We start from the raw sequence: 22,972 nt of genomic DNA on the forward strand, positions 1-22,972 counted from the left end.
CAGGAACGGAATGGGCAAAGGAGGAAGGAAACAAACAACCCACGGTTTGTTTGAATGTCTTCCAGAGAAACTCTGGGTAGGGCAACAAACCATGGGTTAACATTATGTACGAACCAAGTCACAGGATAAATCTGCATGAAATAACAATAGTTTCTTCATTTGTGACAGTGAAATTACTGGCAACAGTTACTGGAAATAGAAGAATGAGCCCACAAATCAGGCTCTACAACACACATTGTCATATATATTGTTCTACTTGTATAATCAAATAATAGAGATGGCCACATAACACACCCAGTCTCTTCTTCTCCTAGCCTACCTAACAGAGAGGGGAAATATTTGATGGCAGTAGTTATCTGAGGGCTGCTTCACACATGCATATCATCACCTATTGTCTTTGACAATAAGTAATGGCTTGTATATTTGAATGAATGAGCCATCACAGATTACTCAATACACTCAAATACAGTATTTTCAGATGGAGACAATTCACATATTTAGCTGAGAGATGTCTATGTGTGATTCAGCCTTTAAACAGACAACTACTGTTCCTCCAGGAGTGCTTCAGTACCAGGTGTTTACTTTGCAATTGCCAGACTTTCATAGATTCATAGAATAGTAGGGTTGGAAGGGGCCTATAAGACCATCGAGTCCAACCTCCTGCTCAATGCAGGAATCTAAATCAAAGCATCCCTGACAGATGGCTGTCCAGCTTCATCTTAAATGCCTTCAGTGTGGGAGAGCCCACTACCTCCCTAGGTAATTGGTTCCATAATTCCACTTTGATCACTCACTCTTTACAGTGCGCTATATGACATTATCATCAAATTCTTGTTCTGCTGTGTTTTCCTGTGCTTCTTCCATTGTTTCAGTAGGCAGAAAATTTGATGTTTTTCTTATAGAAAGAATGGAACAGTAGCATAATCTACCCAGATGGAGATTACCTTCTATCTTCTTGTTGTTGCTGTTGCTGCAGTGATGTAATCAGGGGCCAATCCACATGGCTGATTTAAGGCGGTGGTGGAGCGCATTGGGGTCATTTGCAACAGATGACACTGTCACCAATCTGCTGCCATCCCACAGCATCCGTCCCCAAAATTTGCATTTTCAGGAAGTCCTTTTACTCCATTGCTTTTCTTAAATGCGGATCTGTGGTAGTATGCTCCATCCCCCGCATGAAATCCTGGGCATGCCTCAGTGACTTGGCTGTGACCTACAAGTGACATGGTCAAAGAGTTGGGCCACCCCTCTCCCCGATTCCCTCTTTTTCCCATTTGCAGTAGGGCTTCTTTCACAATAAGTAGCCTCCTTTTCCCATTCATAATAACAGTAGCACTGTTTCATTCACAATAGTGGAGTAGCCCGCTCATATGTAGTACACAATATAGAATACAGAGCTGAACGAGAAAGGGCAGCCAGTAGCACGACCCCACAGCCGCAGTATTTTGCAGTCATGTTACTGCGCTACTCCTACAACTTCACAGTCACACAATACACCTACAACTAAGGAATACCCAGAAGGGAAGGAGAAAGGGCATTACTGTTCCCAGGGAAAGTAACTGGAGTAACTAGCCTGCCTTTCCAACTCACCAAAGTGCTAGAGCACTCTTGTGAGCCTTCAGAATTGCGCTGTACTTCCTTTTTGCCAGTGGGAGCAACTAGCTTCCATTTCTCAGCCCGTCCCCATTAAGCGCTGTGATTATGCACTTCTCTGATGCTTGCGCTTCTGATGCTTGTTTAATTTCACTGTGTCGGGGCCGCGTGATCAGCGAATTGTGATCTTCCTCTGAAGCGTGTATTACTTTCGAGCTTCTCTGATGCATGTGAACTTCCCACTTCTCTGATGCTTATGTTACTTCACAGCTTGAAAAGTGCACATAAAGGGGAAAGGGGGATGGGATCTATAACTCCCTGACTGTTTTCTGGGATGGGTCAAAATTGCACAGGTGGAGTGCCCTCAGGGTGCCCCTCCAAATGCTCTAGTGGATAATAGCAGGATTCTAGTTTCTGCAATGCAAAGTGCACATAAAGGGGGAAAGGGGGTGGGAGCTGTAACTCCCTGACTGCTTGCTGGAATGGGGCAAAATTGTGCTGGTGGGGTGCTCTCAGGGGGAGCCTTCAGATGCTGTATGGGATAATTGGGGTTTTTAGTTTCTTCAGTGTAAAGTGCACATAACACTTCAGAACTGTGAAGTAGTTACTTTTCCATTCATAACGTAGTAGCAGGGGGGAACCTGGACAGGGGAGGGATACAAGCCTCTCTTATTGGTTGAGCAGCACCTGGCAGGTTGATGAGGTTCAGTTCTACTCTCCCCACCCAACCTGGAAGTATGTTGATTTCAAGCGCTGGTTGACCTGTGTAAAGCAGGGTTTTAGGTACGGTATACTCCACTTTTCTTGCTTCGTGTGTCCCTGACAGACCAAAGCCGATTCCGTAAAAACGCGGCTAATACCCTGATGTGCTCCTCCTTCCGTTGTCATGTAGATGGCATCCAGGTGGTGAGCCTAGCCCCACACATCTATACTTAGGCAGACTATCATTATTATAAACTTTCTAGTCAGCACAGTTCTATCAAAGTCTTTTTAAACAAATATTTTAATTTGCACTAAAATATATCTTGGGCCCATTAAAAACAATTATTAAAATATTGATGCAATCTTAGCACTACATTCCCCGCTCCCCTGATCTTTTAATTACTGCTAAAATACCTTTTAGAATACCATTTTTAAAAGTTAAAGTAATCACATGATGGCATCATCCAAATTCAAAAGCACTTTAATGCAAATTTTTAAAAAGTAATAGATCAAGAAAAGGTTTTTTAAATGGCATGCTTAGGTGAACTGTCACTTCCCCATGCACATGGCTATGCCATGCCCACTAGTGTGGACGGACAGAACACAGCAGGATATAGATAGATACACACAGACTGCTATACTCCCTAAACTGTGGAATATCAATTCCAATTCCACATGTAGCTTACAGCAGAACAACAATGACTGGGTAACACAAGGAACAATCAGTCTGAAGGAACCTATCAGAGGACACTTCTGCCAGTGAGAGTTTTGCCCACATAAGAGCGTGTGCTACAGAACAGCTAATCATTTGGGGTGCTTCCAGATGAGGTTTTCATGGGGCCATCGCCCTGCCTCGTTCACAGAATGTTAAGCGGTGTGTGTGTCAGGGTGGATACTTGAGCCCATAGAGCCCCAGAGTAGTTCTGATTCTGAGGAGGACCAACCACCCGTAGGAAAGAAGCTCGCTCATCTCTCATAGGGAGAGATTCCTCCTGCCTGCATTCCTGAGATAGTGACCCTGGCAGTGAGAAAGCAGGGGATGGGATCTTGCTGGACACTTGGCAGAGACGGAGGGAGCGGCGCCTGATGGAGGGCGCCGAGAGGTGGCACTCTGCCCGCTTGGCACTAAAACAACGGTCGCATCCCAAGGATCCCCAGGTAAGAGGGAGGACCTCTCCATAGCCCATAAATTCAGAGTTTTCCTGCTCTTCCCCTTCAAACGGGGACCAACTGTCTTACCCGGAGTTTAGGCTACTCTGCTAACTACCCCAATGCGTTTCCTTGCTTAGTCGCTGGTGATTAGCATCTGAAAGAGTCATTAAGTTGTAAAGGAATAAAGCCTTGGAAAGAATCCCTTTCGTCTGTGTCATGAGTTGGCTATTGGAGGGGACTTAAAGAGGCAGCTAGGGCGCTCCTGACAGCATGTGTCCAAATGACAATGCCTTCCACTCTTCACCTTCTCATGTTTTTCTACTGTTTCTTCCATCTTTTTTCTTACCTCAAAAGATTCATTAAGAAAGATGGAATAGCTGCACAGTAACTTCGGGATGGCAGAGAATTCCGCCATGGATCTCGGTGAGGCCGAATGCCAGTGCATTCGGCCCCCCAAACTCCATGACGGAACGGCCTGCCACCCCCCCACGCCCCCCCCCGGGACGAGACTTACCTGGGGCGGATCTTCCGGGCGGCGGCAGCTGCAGCGGCAGCTGCGGCTGGTCTTCCGACCGGCTGCCAACGCCGCCATTTCCAGTCTTGTTAAAAAAAAAAAAAAATGTGATAGGCTATGTAAAGATTTACGTAGCCTATCATGGCTAGGTTTAAAAAAAAAAACGACGTGATAGGCTACGTAAATCTTTACGTAGCCTATCATGGCTGGGTGGGTTGAAAAAAAAAATGCGTACGCAAATGGCAGCGGCTACAGCCGCCGCCATTTGCGTTCCTTATTTTTGGCCGTCTTAGTCTACGTAAATATTTACGTAGACTATGACAGCGAAAATAAAGGGGAACGCAAATAGCGTTGCGGGCGCTATTTGCATCCCTTTTTGATTTCTCCGTTTTAGCCTACGTAAATATTTACGTAGGCTAAAATGGTGAATCAAAAAGGGGCTCATATAGCGCCCACTATGCTATTTGCGTTCCCCTTTATTTTTGTCATCATAGTCTACGTAAATATTTATGTAGATTCAGACGGCCAAAAATAAGGAACGCAAATGGCAGCGGCCGTAGCCGTCGCCATTTGCGTACGCGGTTTGTTTTTTTCCAGAGCCCTCCGCGGCCGGAAATCCGGCTGCAGACGGCTCTGGGCTGGGCTGGGCCTGGCCGGCTGCTCCGCGGAGCTGCTGCGGAGCACAGCCAGCCATCGAGGATTCCGGGGGGAGGGACGGAACACCTCCCCCCCACCATCAACATAATTTGCAAAAGGTAACTCACTTTCGTACATCGCTAGATTGGTAGCACTAGGAGCCATCTGTCTGGAATTACCTTTGGACTTTTCATTATTTGGTTCTGCTGTTCTTTTCAGCAAAGGCCCAAGGATAATATTCAATGTTAGTCCTATTCAGAGGAGACCCACGGAAATGAATTGGACTTGTTAGTCATGACTAACTTAAGTATCATTTATTTCAATGGGTCTACCGTATGTAGGACTAACACTGGATACTACCCAAAATGGCTAATACAATGTTTGAAACTAAACATATTTAACTGGGCACAGAGACATGCATATTGGTTCTTCTACTAAAAATGTTATGGTGCAATATATACGACTGATCCAAGAAGCACTCCAAAGGATCTGAAGTTCCACCAACAAGTATTCCTCTCCTCTCCTTCAGCATTCCTGATTTGAAGTCATTTTTAAAATTATCATTCCACATGCATATCCCTTAATATCAGCTGTTCATAAACCCTTGACAACTCACTCAAGCAATAGGATAAGGATGCAAGGACACCTTACCTTTGCTGCAAGGAGACAGCCATACTGTATTGGTCATTAAAAAAACAAAAAACAGGGAAGACACCTGACCACTGCCAGAGGCAGCATGTGCACAGCCTAAAAGGTTCTTGAAATAGCAGGGCACTGTTGCATTGTGGGTAGAGAGCAGAGAGACATGGCCTTGCTGATGTTCACCACTTTCTGAAAAAGGGCTACATGAGTGTTCCTGTACTTACATGGCATATAAGGAGAACAGTTATCTTCTAGAGAAGAAAAATTAAGTACAGCTGTCATTGGCTCCAGAGGGAGGAGCATCTTGAACCCAGGACCTCCATGGTGTTGCCTTAACAGAGACACCTACTTTTAATTTAAAATGATGACTTATTTCTCCCCAATTAACTTCACTGCTGAGTGCTGCTTTAACAGAAAACACAGGACTTCTCTCCCTTAAGACTTTAGGAAAGGGATCTTGTTCTCAGCACTGTGGCAGAGGATGGTTATAGAGGCATTCTTGATTGACCAAGAGGGATAGACTATGAAAGTAAATAATCAGGCCAATGTTTGTATGTTCTAGACACAGGAGGCAAAACCCCAAATCTTGTAGGCAGCCTCTCCCCCTGCTGTGGTAAGGATCTCCATGAGCTGAGGATCATGGCCTTTGGTGCCGCCAAGCAAGTATCAGCCCAAGGGAAGGTGTGACCAGCTTCAACTGCCTTCCTCTTCTCAAACCGCTTCAAGTTCTTCCTTGCATGTTCCCCAATCCAGTGCCTTTTGCCTGGGCTTGTCAGGGCCTGTCTCTACTCCCAGCCTGCCTTTACTCTCTCCATTTTTCCTCTGCTCCTGCTTGGGTCCCTTTCATACATTTGCACTGTTATAATGTCTGCTGCAGCCTGCTGCCTCCTTCTGTCTGTCATATTGCTCTCCTTCAAACCTCTCCTCTCTGCTCCATGTGTCCTATGTCAGCCAGGGTTTCAATGTCCCTCACAGGATTGCTGCCGCTGTCTCCCTCTCATCCTTACAGCTCCATAGTTTTCAGCTGACTTCCAGGTTGATTAGCATATCCGCAACACTTATCAGTGTTTATTTCAGCTGCCAGCAATAGCAGCATCAGGAGGAGCCACTTGACCTCAGGAAGTGCCAACAACAACTTTTTTAAAAGTTCACAAAATAATGCAGGCATGGGTGGGGAGAATTGTGTCACATCAACAAAGTTATGAGACTGGGCCATGTCAAAGGGTCTTAAGCATCATTTTAATACTGGGACTGAGCAATACACTTCACATTTGTTGGTTTATTAAATTTATATCCCAGCTTTCTACCAAATGGTGCCTTTGCTCTGTGCTTCATGAGCCCACAAGGACAGAGCAATACTATATATTCAAAAGGAACAGATCGTTCATTCCCCACTTCAAGCATCCCAGCCTTTTATGTGCAAAGGAGCACACACATTTTAGAGATGCTACACTCACAAAGGAAAAGCAAACATTTAGGAAAAATACCAAAACACCATTTGGTACAAAAACCTAATAATAAACGGAGGAAGGCTAATGTCGTCCCTATCTTCAAAAAGGGTAAAAAGGAGGAGCCTGGGAACTACAGACCAGTCAGTCTGACATCAATTCCAGGGAAAATTCTGGAGCAGATGATAAAGCAATCTACTGTAAGCACCTTGACAACAATGCCGTGATTACTCGAAGCCAACATGCATCTGCCAAGAACAAATCCTGCCAGACTAAACTGATCTCATTTTTTGATCAAGTAACCTCCCTTGTGGACCGTGGGAATGCTGCAGGCATAATATACCTCAACTTCAGCAAAGCTTTCAACGAAGTGCCCCATGATATCCTGATGAGCAAACTAGCTCAAAGTGGGCTAGATGAAACAACGATCCGGTGGATCCACAGTTGGCTACAGAATCGGACTCAAAGAGTGCTTATCAATGGGACCTTCTCAAACTGGGGAGAGGTAATGAGTGGGGTACCACAGGGCTCAGTCCTGGGCCCAGTGCTCTTCAACGTTTTTATTAATGACTTGGAGGAGGAGGTGCAGGGAATGCTGATCAGATTTGCAGATGACACAAAATTGGGCAGGATAGCTAATACTTTGGAAGACAGAAACAAAATTCAAAGTGATCAGGATAGACTGGAGCACTGGGCAGAAAACAACAGAATGACATTTAATAGGGATAAATGCCAAGTTCTGCACCTAGGAAAAAGAAACCAAATGCACAGTTACAAGATGGGGGATATGCGGCTCAACAACACTACAAGTGAGAAGGATCTTGGAATTGTTGTCGATCACAAGCTGAATAAGAGCCAACAATGTGATGTGGCTGCAAAAAAGGCAAATGCTCTTTTGGGCTGCATTAATAGAAGCATAGCTTCCAAATCCTGGGAAGTACTAGTTCCCCTCTACTCAGCACTGGTTAGGCCTCGTCTGGAGTACTGTGTCCAGTTCTGGGCACCACAGTTTAAGAAGGATGCAGACAAACTGGAGAGGGTTCAGAGGAGGGCAACAAAGATGATCAGGGGACTGGAAACAAAGCCCTGTGAAGAGAGACTGAAGGAACTGGGCATGTTTAGCCTTGAGAAGAGAAGACTGAGGGGAGATATGATAGTGCTCTTCAAGTAGTTGAAAGATTTTCACAGAGAGGAAGGCCAGAATCTCTTCTCGATCATCCCAGAGTGCAGGACAGGGAATAATGGGCTCCAGTTACAGGAAGCCAGATTCCGGCTGAACATCAGGAAAAACTTCCTGACTGCCACAGCAATACGACAATGGAACCCATTACCTAGGGAGGTGGTGGGCTCTCCCACACTGGAGGCATTCAAGACGAGGCTGGACAGCCATCTGTCAGGGATGCTCTGACTTGGATTCTTGCATTGAGCAGGGGGTTGGACTCGATGGCCTTGTAGGCCCTTTCCAACCCTACTATTCTATGATTCTATGAAATGTTAACAAATTTGTGAAGTAGAATTATTTTCACAGGAGCTATGGATGTTCTAGGGAAGCTTTGCATTAGGGCAAGGGTTATTACAATATACTGGGTGTAAAGTTCCATTCTCTTCTGTTATGGTAGTCCATCAATGATCCAGTTGTAAAATGAGTTGGGAAAGGTAGACTCATAGGATATATTTAAATTAATAGCTGTCTAAAGACAAGAGTGAAGGTTATAACTTTTTCATTTCGTATGCAATTTGCATAGGGGGATTTTTATAGAATCCTAAGAATCTCTTCTTTTTATAAAAAAAAGGTTATTTCCAGCCTCATCATATATATATATGCAGATATAAACTTTTAAATGTACCATGTGGCCAGCCTCTTTCCCTTTATTACACATCTGTAATAAAAAAAATCCCTAAAATCCCACACCCTTAAAAGCTTCTCCTGCCCACTGAAAGCCAATACAAATAAGAAGACATTGCAACATTTCCAGAAAGTGCTTGAGTGAACCTCAAGGGGAAGGGAGTCCCATAACTATGGGGCAATCCTTAAAGAATTTTATGTTCGAACATTTAATGCCACTTTTCACAGATCTATACAATTAACACAATAACAGGAGATGTTATCCTTGGTGCTCAAGCCCAGCTAGTCCAGCCTAGAATCAGTACTATGATATCCCATTCCCAAATAAAAGCTGGACAGAAGGATGCTGCAGGGTGGATAAACTTGCTGTGGTGAAATAGCCATGCTGCTGTTCACATTTTGGGGATGGGGAATGAATACTCCATTTCTGAACAGTGGAAGAATGCCACACCAGAAATTTAAAAAATGATAATTTTGAAAACCTGCAACTAAAGTTTCTCAAACTGGCAGCATCAACATAACTACATGTTATAAGGAATTAAGCCAAAACAAGTTCTTCCTCTAGAAGAAATGCAGCAGGCCTGCACAACATGTGCTACCCACCATGCCAGATGCAGTCCAGCAGCCATGTATCGTAGCCCAGTGGATGCTTGACAGCTCTCCTATTTTTGCAATCCCAGGCATGCTGGAAAGCCAAGCAGCTTCTCAGGCTAATAGTCCAAGGGCTAGTGCTCTGCATTAGTTGGTAAGAGGTTGTACAGGCCCACTTATACCTTCTTGGCATAACTACTAGTCCACTGGAGTGACACAGAGAAAGCTGGCCTTACTCTGTAAGACATGTAGTGTAAGATCACTACATCTAATGGAAATTGAGTAAAAACTACTTGGAGATGGTTAAGAACTGTAAACTATTCCACAGCTTTTAACATCTAAGCTTGATAAGTATTTCACTTCGTTTATTCTCTTATATGCCTGAGGTTGTTCTTCTTCAGTCTTCCCTGAAGAACAGCCTTCCCAACCTGGTGCTCTCCAGATGTGTTAGACTGCAACTCCCATCATTCCCCGCTAGCATGAGGAAACCAAGAGGGGAAGGGTACCAGGTTGGGAAAGGCTGCTATATAAACTTCTCCTTAAGAATATTCTGTTTTACCTCAGGGATTCAGGAACTCTGGCCCACATAAGCCTCCTTTTGCTAGGCTCTACATTACTTGATATAATAATGTTTAGGAGTAAAAGAAGTTGGAAAGTTCCTGCATTAAGTAGGAAAGAGAGTGCATAGAGTTATCACAGGTTGTCACTCCTGCAAGCGTGCTAACCAAGAACCTTTACTTACCATGAAGTAAACGTATGGTCAACTTTTGGCAGCTACGCTGAGTTTAGATGCCAATGTGAAAGCTTCTCAACCAGCTCTGCTTTTGTGCATTAAATGTCACCCCCAGGACTGAGACCGAGTTTGAAAAGTGTCTTGGCTCAGTTAGTACAGTCATGTCCAGGAAGGGAAAGGGGGATGGAATAGCATGCAGAGGCATCGCTAGATCATCAAAAGATTCAGGGCTTCACCCCTGCCCATTACCTAGCCTTAGCCAGGTGCTAGCTATGGAGTGCCTGGTTGGGCAGCAGCTACCAGACTCTCACTTTTGAGTGAACTACACAGTAGGTGTGGGGAGCAGTGGCACACTTGGGACACTGAGGAATAGATTTGTGGCTTGAGACCCATGTGACAAGGCCTAGCGATACTCCTGAGAGCATGGCCTATTTCTGTGCTTTTAACAGTGTTCCAATATGCAAAAAAACAGGTGAAGATTTTCACAGTATATTGCTAAACATTGTGCACATTGAGACATTCATCCTGGCTCCATAAACCACAGTTGAAGAAGCTGTGAACAAGTGTTGTGGCTTATTACCCTGGATTGTCAACTGACATTACATCAGAGTTCCCTGCTTCAGACAGAATGGGGAATTCTGTCTTAATGCAAAGCAGGATCTCCACAACAAACCCAAGGAGGGAACAGGAGGGGCAAGGGAGGAGTGCATGGCCACAGCTACATAAACCACAGTTTATGAAGCTGCAGACAAACATGTGAGTGCAGCAACCACTATCATCAGCTGCTAACTGCTACAGATCAAAAGTTAGTAACTCCACCAGCTAGACTAGCTTCTCGTTTGTGACAGCCCTTCCCAAACTGAGAATCAGGACTACAGTAAAAAGAGGGCACAATAAGGAGGTGGTAGAGTTTGTTTCTGTCTGTCAAACCCACTAAGGGCCAAACTAGACATGACATATGAACAGGATCTCTCACTTCTTTTTAAACATCAAAGTAACCAATTTGAATTGCAGCCATGCCATTGGGGAGGGGTTTAACCCTTTCATTCCCCACTGTTTCCCTAATTTAAATCCCCTCCTCACAGGAGAACACATACATGCACCATACTGAAGCTGGAGCTACTGCAGGATGCAGCAGCTCAGCTGTTGTAGGGAGCTGCCCCTTTTCAGCATGCATCTCCTTCGCTACTGGTTCAGGTTTAGAGTTTTAGTACTAGTGTACAAAGCCCTGAACAACTTGGGACCAGGGTAACTAAGAGAGCGCCTTCTCCCTTACCAACTCCCCAGTCACTGAGGTCATCAGAGGGCATGCTCCTGGTGGTTCCACATCGACCTATGGCCGGATTGTAGTCTACGCGGAGAAGAGCCTTCAGTGTGGTAGCCCCCTACCTATGGATCTTCCTGCCTTTGTAGGGCAGGCAGGCGCCAACATTGTATTGTTTCTGGTGCCTCCTTTATTTCAACAACCCTTCCTTGACTGACAAGCCATGGTCTATCAGAATTCTGTTTCTTTTTAAAAAATATTAATTATTTTAACATGGGCAATGGCAAACCACCCCGCTACAGTGTGCCATGAAAACGCCAGCGAAAGCAGTGTCCCTCTAGGAGTCAGCAATGACTTGGTGCTTGCACAGGAGGAACCTTTCCTTTCCCCCCCTTTATTATTTTATCCTATTTTGTATTTGTATTGTTCACTGCTCTGGGATCTGTCTTGATGTGGAACAGTATACAAATGTTGTAAATAAATAAATAATAAAATACTGGAATTGGAAGGGTTTTACCCGCAGGGCAAATAGCAGCTTCAGGATGTGTGTGATGTCAGTGGGTACATAGGGAAAAGGCTTAAACATCTCATTCCCCAGCACCACAGGCCCAATCCAATACCGTTTCCCCACCTCACCCCCTGGTTTGCTTTGGAACCCCCCCCCCAAGTGGGAGATCCTGTACACTAATCTCCTGTGGACATCTAATTTGGCCCTGAGCTTCATTGCTATGGGGTGATTTCCACACTGGACTTCACAGCCAAACCTGGTACTGTTTCTATTGCAGTACAGTACCACCATTCTTCACTGGAAGTAGTCTGTCAGGTGCATTGCAACATTTAAAAAAAAAACAGTTACTACCTCTAAACATCTTTAAATGGTTATCTGAAACAAAAGAAGAAGCAAGACTTGTCTTCTCAATTAACCTCTCAATTCTTGGATCTGATGTTAATGCTATACAGAAAAAAGACCTCTTGAAGTAAATGGTGTACTGTTGAGCTACTGAGAGTAAACTCACAGAGAAGAAGGGGGGGGGGAATTAAGGTGACAATATTTAGACAGGGTTTAACCCACACTAAAAAAGCAAAACAGGAAAGCAAAAGAAAGCTAAAAGAATTAGGGAGAAGTTTGAAGAGATGAAGCTGCCTAACTAGTTAGCATTAGTATCCTAGAAACTGGTATGCAAGCAGGGTGTTCACTAATCAAAGCATATCTGAAGGCTTTTGCAGGAAGGCTGGGAGTCAAGACAGGGGAGGGGAAAAAGTTCAGGTTGGGTTTCTCCCTGGTACTCAGATATTTACAGCAAGTACCTCTCTCCTAGGTGATTTGTCAGTGCTGACACCACCTGAACATGGGCAAGTTTAATTCTCCTACATGCCTCCCCATTTAATGGAGATAAATTCAACTTCAGAAGAATATAACTTCTTCCACAGAATGCAAGGGATAAGGCTCCCAAAAAATGTCAAGATTTTCCCCAGTTCATACTGAAGCCAAAGAACGTTCTGAGCTCTCGGCCCCAAGTATCCTGCTGTTCTGCTTTGAATGCCTATTTTCCTGCTTGCCAACCTTCCCTTTTAAAGCCACCTTTCACCTACCAAAACTAAAATAAAATAAACTCACTACTGTGCCTCATGTTAAAAAGATCCACACATTTGCCTGTGGCAAGGCTTCTTGGATAGATTCAAACCCTGCCTAAGTGGCGGCAACAGCAACAACAAAATTAATTATTCTCATTTAATTTAATCCTCATATCCTTTTGCTTTAGGGCACAGTTCAGCTTCTGGAACCAAGACCTGCAGGTTTCTGCCTGAAAAGCCTTTCCCATTGTTGTTTTCCTATTCCCCTTTAAATGCAGCCAGATATCTAAGTATTCATAGGCAAATGAAAGCCATAAACTAAAATGTAAAAATAAGATGCTACAAGGTACTTATCTTTGTCGCCTATTAAAAATAAAGTTCTTTTAGTTTTCTCACATGAAGAGAAAAGGGAAAAATCAGACAGAGATGGGGGGAGGGATGGGGGGAGGGGGAGAGAGAAGAAAATGGATTCCCTCAAACAGATGCCAGATTCCTAGGTGGTGAGAGAAAGGAAACAAATTTGCAGCTCCAAATTCTTGCAAGAAGAAAGATTTCACGGGAAAAAGTAAATACTGATCTCTTTAATCATATTTCATGTCTCCACGTCTGCACTTGATTGCCCTGTAACTGTAACACTGCAAAAAATAAAGAGGAAATATGCTTCCTGGAATGAAAGTACATAACATTAATTGGACCAAGATACTCTCTCTCTCTCTCTCTCTCCATATATATATATATATATATATATATACACACACACACACACACACACATACACACACACACACATACACACACTTTGATTAATTTTTTCCATTCTGCATTCCCAGTCTTCTCCTTTACAGTACTATGGCCAAAATGATCAGAAATGCAGAGCAAAAGGTACAAGTGACTTGGTTAGTACATAATGCCAATTCATGGGTTATCTAACCCATGAATTGGGGGGGCCAAGTTGGAGCACACTGCCTCCCATCCGTTTACAACTTCTGCTTTGCATGTGCTTTCATCAACAACCTAGGAACTATTGGTTCTGAGTTGTTTGTTCCTCAACAGCCCAGAGTTCCGGGTTCGCACATCTCATCAAACAACCCATGGGTTGTCGTTATGTGTGAACAGGGCCATTAACAGTTTGATCCTCAAATTTGTTGTACCATCCGTCACAATGGGAATAACTCAAAACCTTCACTGGTGGTAGAAAAGCCACATGAAGGACCCACTTAAGATCAGAGTGACAGGATTATAAACTGTGAAAAATACATTTAATGTAAAACTATGCCATCACACACACAATGTTATACCAATGTCACATCAAGATATTGGCTTGGATCCTAACTACCTTTCCATGAACAGAACAGATTTCATTTGTGGAATGGGGCTTTCCCACCTCCCAGTCTCCTCTGCAAGCCGCTGTACCCCCTAAAAACCTTCTGGAGGTTGGGGATCCCATGTGAATGGTGTAGATGGGAAGGAGAGTTAGCAAAAATCACCCCTTAGATCAACCTTCCACAACTTGATGCTCTCCAAATGTGTTGGACTTCAACTCCCATCAGCCCTAGCCAGCATGCCTGTCAAGGACTCCTTGGAGGCCTCTCTCAGTCTAATGCAGTAGCCAAGTCCAGACACAGACAAAAGGATTATTTTCAAAGCTTTATTCCTCTTTTACAACTTAACAACTCTACCATTAGCAACTAGATATGAGCAGCAGAATACCTATGCCCTAAGTTGGAACAGTTGGTCGCCGTTTGAAAGGGAACTACTGGCAGACCCCTGAACTTAAGGACTAGGGAGAGTCCCCCCCCTTTTCCCTTGGATCCTCTGGGCGCAGCCATTGTTTGCGCGCCAACCGAGCACTACACCTCCTTTCTGCGCCCTCCATTTGGCGCCGCTCTCTGCGTCGGCGTTGCGCATCCATCAAGTCTGTTTCCCGCGCTCTGTCACTCCCAGGACTGCTATCTAAGCGGGAGGAATCTCCATCAGCTGTTGGCCCTGGGAAAAAAGAGCGCGCTCCTCTCCCAGGAGCGACTGCTCTTCCTCAGAATCAGAACTACTCTGGGATTCTATGGGCTCAGTGTCCACCCTGACAATGCCAATAGTCAGGAATGTTGAGAGTTGTAATCTTTGTAATGAGTTTTAATTGGTCCTGGATGTGTCTTAGTTATGACTGACTGTTCAAAGTTGTTTTTATTTATATGTTGTTTGTATATCTTGTCTGTGTGCTTTTATGTAAATGGCTTTTAAACTTTTTATATTGTATTTAATGTTTTAACTTCTGTAAACCGCCCAGAGAGCTTCTGCTATGGGGCAATATAGAAATGTAATAAACAATAAATGTAGTTTAATAATAATAATAATAATAATAATAATAATCCAAAGCATGTGGAGAGCACCAGGTTGGGGAAGGCTGCCTTAAACGAACAGAGGAGCAAGTTAAATGAACAGAGGAGCAAGCCATTATGTCACATAAATGTCTAGAATCAGGGCATAGACATGTATGCCTGCAATTCTCTGCACAGTTACTAGAGTAAATCCCATTGAACTCAGGATCAAATGACACAATATGTTAAATACGCAGCATGCAGTTGACCCTCTCTGTTTTTTTACTCACAAGTACTCTTACTTGTGACTCTTACTCTTACTCACAAGTACTCTTATACAGGGCCCTGATCCATGTGCACCATTCACAGCTAGTGGAGGTTTAAACTTCCCCCCACCTCCCGCACTGCTTGTTTTCCAAAATCACAGCTCGTGATAACAACTGAAGTCCCCCCCCCCCGCATTTTTTTAGTCCCTGCATGGTGCGGGGGAGATGAATTTTGGAAAACAAGTATTTGCAGGGGGTGAGTTTTAAACCTCAGCATCCCATGTGCTTACTTGTGAGTAAAAACAGAGAGAGGGTCAGCTACGTATTTAATTTATTGTGTAGACTGACACTCAGACAGCCTCAAATCCTGCATAGCATTACACTGTCTATATGTTAGTAATTCGTCTCTTAAGTTTAAAGAAGTTACATTTCAGCCCCAAATCTCAGCTCAGTACCTTTGCCCAAACAATAAAATATGTAAAAATGAACTTCAGTTATTAACTTTTTGAATATCTCAGCCTATTTGTCTATATCATTCAACCACACTGTATAATTTAATACATATTTCAAAGAGTTTCACCATACCAGGCTTTTTATCTCACAACTTACTGGGGCTTCTGCTTCTAGATTCTTTGCGGGATTTAAATAGGTTCTTTGCACAGCTGGTTTTTCTTTTACTACATAACATTACCTGCCATTTACACTGGTGGATGGAGCCTGGTGGGATGTTATCAGATGCTGTTGAAGGTCCACTGTCCACTCCCTCTGGGGTAGCCGCTCCCCCCTCTCAGCATGAACTTCTTCCATTTCAACTTTCTTGCCTCCCCTTTTCGCTTCTGCTGCCTCCAATCCGTACCTAGGCAACTTCTATATACAATCCACAGTATGTTTGCAACTTCAGGTGTCTGCTCTCCCCCGCCATCCCCCATGCGCACAAGTCAGTATTGTCCTTGTCAAAGCAAGCAGTAACACTTTTCTCATTTGAACATTCACCGAGGGAGGGGATTGAGTGGAAAGGGGTTGCAACATTGCAGGTGTTCTGAGCAGCAGCGGTCTCTGCCATGCTGTACTAGTGAAATGCTGGTTGTAATGGTGAGAGTGTTGGACTGGGTGCCGGGAGATCTGGGTTCTAGTCTCCATTCAGCCATGGAAGCTCACTGGGTGACTTTGGGCCAGTCACAGACTCTCAGCCCAACCTACCTCACAGGGTGGTTGTTGTGAGGATAAAATGGAGAGGAGGATAATGTGAGACGCCTTGGGTTCCTTGCAAGAGGAAAAAGGGTGGGATATAAATGCAATAAATAAATAAATAAATAAATAAAATTGCACTTCCGAAATTCCCAGTGTTGTTCCCAGGAGCAGAATGGCGAAGGGACTGGAGGTCAAGGGAGGTGCGGGAGAGTGACACTCCCACCCAGTCATCATAACTACATGACGTTAACACCACACTGCCCAATGCCTGCCTACACAAAGCATGTCATAGTGTAATGTCAGCAATACACGGGCAAGTGATGGCAGATCCATTGCACAGCTGCAAATAATACCGCATTTTCCACATAAAGAAATATTATGGGGAAAACAGGGAGAAGGTGCAGGACAGCTGCTGCAGGACAACATTGTGTATTGCACACAGGAAATACCGTGAATGAAGAATGACAACTGCAGACACAAAAAGCCCTGTGAAAGAGCCCAGAGTCTTAATCCCAGTGTATAGGTAATATATATGCTCCCAAATAAATAGCAGCTATACACTCTGGGGTCTTGTTTCCTCTTTTAAAAATTAACTTGTTCAGGTTGTGTGTCAGGAAATGAACTGGGTAACTCTCAATTCAGACATGATGGTGGTGTATGTCAGGTGTGCAGAACCAATTATAGGTCAGGGGCCAGATGACCCCTCTGCCCAGCCCTCCAGGGACCATATAATGGGGGAAGGAGGCAGGTGAAGCCAAATCAGCTGAGTCAGCATAATTCCTTCATCGGATGAGCAACGGGGACTCGGCCAGCTCTGTCCCAGCTGTCCCAATGGTGGAAAGAGGCGAGGCAGGTGAAGCCAAGTTGGCTGAGACCTCCTTACTCCTGAAACAGAGAAGGGGCCTCAGCTTCACTGCATGTGAAGCTTCCCTAACTGGGAAAGTCCATGTGCAGTAAAGCAGCAGTGCAGGGGAATCCCTGCTGTTCTCTCCAACCTGTGATCAGAGATAACCGGAGATTCCACTCTCCACCTCGTCCTCCCATCTGATATAGTAGATGTATAGTATAAGGAGGTGGGGCCCGAGGAAGCAGCAGAAGCCTTCACAGGCTGAAGGGAGAGCCTCCACAGGCCAGATTAGGTCCACAGGCCGGAGGTTCTGCACCCATGGTATATGTAGATGTGGCATCTGAAATACTAGCAATCTCTTTCAGCCTTCCCCAACTTGGCACCCCCAATGTTTGGGACTACAACTTCCAACATCCCCGATCGCTGCCCATGCTGGCTGGTGCTTATGGGCACTGTAGTTGGAGGGCACCTGGTTAGGGAAGGCCACACTGTATTGAACATAGGGACGTGAAGAAGAGAATCTCTTTACTATTCCTTCAGGTTCCACAAATGATCAAAGCTGCTGACATTTTAAAAAATCTATTTGCTACATTTATTTACCACTTTTCTGTCAATGCACACAAAGCAGTTTATAATATAACTGGAAAAATATTCAATATAATTGGAAAACTGGAAAGACAATAAGTAAATTCAGATTCTAGCTCACACATAACACTACATCCTTGCCAGGCTGCAGGAGGAAGCAGTTGTGGGAGGGAGAGGGGAGCCTAACAGAAGTTGGTTCCACCCAGACTAACAGAGTTGGCCTTGCTGTCTCCGCTCTCCCTCTGAGGCAGCCAGGTGGAATAGCTGCTGATGGGAGACAGCCTACCCTGCGAATGCCCCACTTTCTTTCCACAAAGAGGATTTGTAATTTTTGGAGTTCACTCCTTGTTATTAATATTAACTAGGTCACAAAAAGATCCAGTGACACTTCCCCATGTCAACTAGTCAACAGCTTTATTTGTGCACTTTTAAGAGCAGGACCTTGGAAGTCCAAACTCTATGAATGACAAGTTCTGCTATTCTCATATCTCTAATTAAAAATCTTGCCCTGAACTAGGATTTCCAACTGAGCCCAACAGTAAAAATGCTTCCTGGCAGGTAAACAACAGAGGTCTGACAATCCAGTATACATCAATAATGGTTTCACAAATGATGGAGGTGGGGTGGGGGTTGCTACTGACCCTACTCACAGATCCATCAGGCTCTGCCTACAACCTGATGGATCCTTCTAGGTTCTGTCCGTGACAAACCAAGCGCCACCCTGGCTATGCTCATCATCAGCCAGATTCTGTTCTGGCTCCCCTGTCACCCCTCAATGCCCCATTCCCCACTTATCTCTACCAGACAGAAGGGAAAACAATATTTGTACGCATCTCACACTCCACCAATTGAAGCCCCATTAACATTGCCATTGAAGTTTTGCATCAAGATGATGACAAAACCACTGCTGCCTCATGGACTTCAAAAGTTGAAGGGTTGTGGAAGAATTATGGAACTCAACCATGTCTCTGGAACTTCATGAAAGTGGTTTGGGTTTTAAATAAAGGCATTCTGAAGCATGGGCAGCTACCAAGCTAAAGCTACACATAACAGGCTAAGGTGAGAAATTTTAGGGGCAGCAAATTATTATTTCACTTATTATTATATAACCAGGGTGGATGGGGGTGGAAAAGAACAGCATTTGTTTTCTCTGACTTAGACATTCAAAAGTCACCTGTGGACCAGCTTGGCTTGCTCTCTTTTAAAGAAGGAGAGCTTGAAAAGAACACTGTTTCAGGTGTCCCTACAAACATTGCTAACCTGTAAAGGTTAAGAAAAATAGCACCTTTTCAGATCTGTAATTTTCCATCCAGGTGTACTCAAATGGCCAGATGTATTAAAAACCTGTAGCCAGATGTCTAAATGTCCAACACACGCAGTAGACAAGATAACACATTTTCAGAACAGCTCTACAGGTCACATTGAGGCTCAGTTTGTCAGATCCAGGTTGGATCCAGTCTCTTGACTCTTAGGGTGATTCGAAAGGTATTACTCCGAGCACAGATTTAAAAAAAAAAAAGATATGCACTGCAATCCTATACATGTCTACTCAGAAGTAAGCCCTACTTAGTTCTGTGGGACCTACTCCCACATATGTGAGCATAGGACTGAAGCCTTAGAAACACCAGAGGTGAGGCCATTGATTTTGGCATCCAAAATGCCAGTAACCTTCACTGATTTATCTAACTCTGTTAAACCGATATAACTCTCTGCATAGACCAGGTCAAGATCTATTTCTACCAAAACATAAATATTTGTCTTTTATTTTTAAAGTGAACCCTTCAGTAAGCCATTATCCAATAAACAGGTACAGTAGAGTAAGTTGCCTTGATTTTTTCCATTCTAGGAGCAAACAAAAAACTAATAGGAATGTCTGGCAAGAAGGGAAGGACATATCCTGTTTATCAGGCTCTGTGAGTAGGATGCTTCTGCTTCCTTCTACAGGGAGACAATGTCAAATAACAGGGCTCAGGTAGGAAACTCAACATGTTAGTACGGGGTCAGGGGCCAGTCTGCAACTTCCTCCTCCAAGTCAAAGGGAACGTGGAATGAGTTGTAGGACTCTTGCTTGCATGAGAGGAAGAAAAATAAGGTGCTCACTTCCCTGACTCTAGAAAGATTCTAAGATAGTAGGGGATCTTCAAGGAAGAAGCAAGGCAGGAAACACCTTGTCACCACAAAAGGGACTATTGTAATAGTTAACCTGTTTTGTTTTGTTTTTGCTATCTATCTTTGAAGCACCATTGCTGCCATGCACACAACTCATTTGTGCCTTGACTTACCTACAGATATGTGGAACTACAAAGGCTTCCAAGTGGGCTTGTAGAATGTTGCATATGTTTGGCAAGTGGGGCCAATTGACTGTCAGTCCAGTGCAACCCCATAATAAAAGGTACTATCAGATATGTAGGTCCTTCGGTTTGCTTTCAGAGGGCATTAAAAGGGGATTAGGCAAGTGAGTAGAAGATGGGTCTATAGGGGCTACTAGGATTGACTGCTAAACAGAACCTCCAGGGTCAGAACAGTATGCCTCTGCATAGCAGTTTTTAGAGTACAAACAGTGGTTGGGGAGGCTGTTGCCTTCATGCCCTCCTTGCAGGCCTCTTGGGAGCATCTAGCTGGCCACAGTTAGAAACAGGATACTGGACTAGACAGACCAGGCATAGGCAACCTGACGCCCTCTAGATATTTTGGACTACAACTCCCATAACTCTTGGCCACTGACCATGTTGGCTGGGGCTTATGGAAGTTGTAGTCCAAAACATCTGAAGCGCACCAGATTGCCTACCCCTGAGATACACCTTTGACCTAATCTAGCAGGATTCGTCTTCTCTCCTATACACAGGTTTGTTCCAGGCTCCAAAGAGTCTTCAGAATGCCATGTGAGTGAGTCATCCCCAGCTCCACCCAGTGTCTGTCACACCCCTCTCCACCAATTTCTATAACAACTCTGTACAAGAACCCTGTGGTGCCAGTAGTTTCTTCCAGTGTAGCACTGCAAAACCATGCTCCAGCATTTGCATGAAATAGTTCTGGGTTGGAATGTAACACCAGCACCAAGCCAGACATCATGACGTGGTAGTAGTTGCTAAACGCTTCTTTGCCTTTGCCTCAGAACTTGGCACTCCAATCCTATGGAAGTGGGGGCGGATCTGTGGCAGAAGAACCATCACTTCCTAAGCCCTGTCAGGTTAATTTGGCTAGCACAGGAGGGGTGGGGGCATTTTTTCCATTCCCCCCTACAACACACAGGATAGTTCTCCTGAAGACCAGACTAGTGAAGTAACCTAGGAAACATTTTAAAATACAGACCTTTATAACTTGCAAATATGTGTGTAATTTTCACACATCATAACTACTCAGAGTTTAAAAAAAACACAACCCTGATCACTCCTGCTGCAAATGGGAGGAACCTAACTCTGGAAACTCTGGTTCCGACTAACTCTGGTTCCTAACTCTGGTTCCGACTCTAGGTTGTCTCTCTCTCAACAACCCAGAGTTCTCCATTTGGCCATCATGATAAACAGCTCAGAGATGGAGCATCCCTGAGTTGTTTAGCTCAGTGGGAGCAATTGGGTCCTGTTCATTCACAACTCAGTCATTAAGTAAAAATCTAAGAAGCAGATCAAACACTTGTGAGTAGTCAGGCTTGCAACTCAGACAAGTTACAAAGACATATGTACATCTTCAGGCATTTCTGGCTACTTTCTTACATATTATGTTAGAGAGAGAGAGAATATGGAAACATAATATGAAAAGTGACTCCTAATGAATGCATCTTGAGCTATGTATGCACCAGTACACGTCACATTTCATTCACTGCTGTCCCAGAGATGACCTTCACACATTTCCCAAACACTCAAACTTCCTATTCATGCTGGACAGGGCTTATTTATTTCCTTAATAAACACTGACCTTGAGTAATCACATCCAGTCAACTAAGTACCCATGTCCACCCCAGTAAATATAATGCATAATGCAGAAAACAGAGAGGCTACACTGTGTGAGATCATGAAGCAGTCAGTTTTGGGAAACTGCGAAAAACCTCTGGTGGGGGATCATGAAACAAGTAGGCTTTTAGCTTCTGGTTACAGACAAAATCAGCAAAGTGACAAGATGAATGGGTGCACATTTCAATTATGGTAATTCAACAAAACACATGTAAATGGTGACGAGGGGAATGCATTAATAATGAGGAAAGAGGGACAGGACAGGTCAGGACAATGGCCAGGAAGGGAGAACACAAGACTCTGGACTTCATCAATCACAGCCTTCTACTGTTTTAAAGAGGTAGATGGCGTTGTGGAAGAAAACCCAGAAGTGGAATGCAAATCAAACAGTGAAACCACACAGGTTGTGAAGACTGTGCCCATCTATGCATTAATACCATCAGCAGATTATATGAAGATAGTTGATGCAGACACTAGCCTTATTTTTGTCACCTCTCACATCACTGCTACATTATAATCTCTGTGTATCACCCATTAAGGTCACTTTGGCAGCCATTCATAGAGACAATAAGATTTCAATAGCAAGCACATCACTGAACAATCAGCTTCATTCAGAGTGCATAAGAATTCACTGAACATAGTGAACTTTCATAGTAAAACATAGTGACCTGGTTTGCACAAACAAAATAAGCCACCGTGGTGGTTTATTTAAATTGTCGTGCATGCCAGGTGCAATTTCCATAACAACTTCCAGAATTGTGGCTTAAATAAGCCATGGTGGCTTATTTTGATCGTGAGAACTGGCCCTATGTCTTCAACTGACCACAGCTGGAACTAAGACTTTATTTTTAACGAAACCATTTTCATAACGGAACATCAACCTTGCTCGATGCTCACATCAAATAAGAGGCAGGTGGCTGAGCACACATATGTTCTGATTAATCCAGCCCTGAATACAGAAGTCAGTGCAGCAGCAGTAAACTGGCATGGCTAGTGTGGTTTAAAATGGAGATGAGGTCACAGCCTAAGCTGGTTGTCCATTCAGTCTTGTGCCATCAATTTCTATTTACCATTGACTTACTATGGCTAGATTTAGAAGTGAGCATTTTTGTGCAAATGCTC

The 22,972-nt window shown here is 44.1% G+C and overlaps 1 protein-coding gene across 13 annotated transcripts in view; it reads right to left on the minus strand.

The window, feature by feature from the left end:
- Positions 1–22,972, minus strand: part of NFIX (nuclear factor I X) — a 247,403-nt gene that overhangs the window by 190,289 nt on the left and 34,142 nt on the right. The window contains exon 1 of one of the 13 annotated variants that reach the window (XM_084835735.1): positions 1–22,972. This exon is cut by the window's left edge and continues 12,255 nt beyond it; it is cut by the window's right edge and continues 23,818 nt beyond it. The exons of 9 other annotated variants lie outside the window; for them this stretch is intronic. The gene's annotated coding sequence lies outside the window, so the exon portion shown is untranslated. 3 more of the 13 variants (XM_084835728.1, XM_084835731.1, XM_084835737.1) reach the window with 3 other exon arrangements.

Source organism: Heloderma suspectum, chromosome 2 (genome assembly GCF_057233095.1).
Source record: "Heloderma suspectum isolate Gila_16-S chromosome 2, 16-S_ref, whole genome shotgun sequence".
Lineage (NCBI taxonomy): Eukaryota > Metazoa > Chordata > Lepidosauria > Squamata > Helodermatidae > Heloderma > Heloderma suspectum.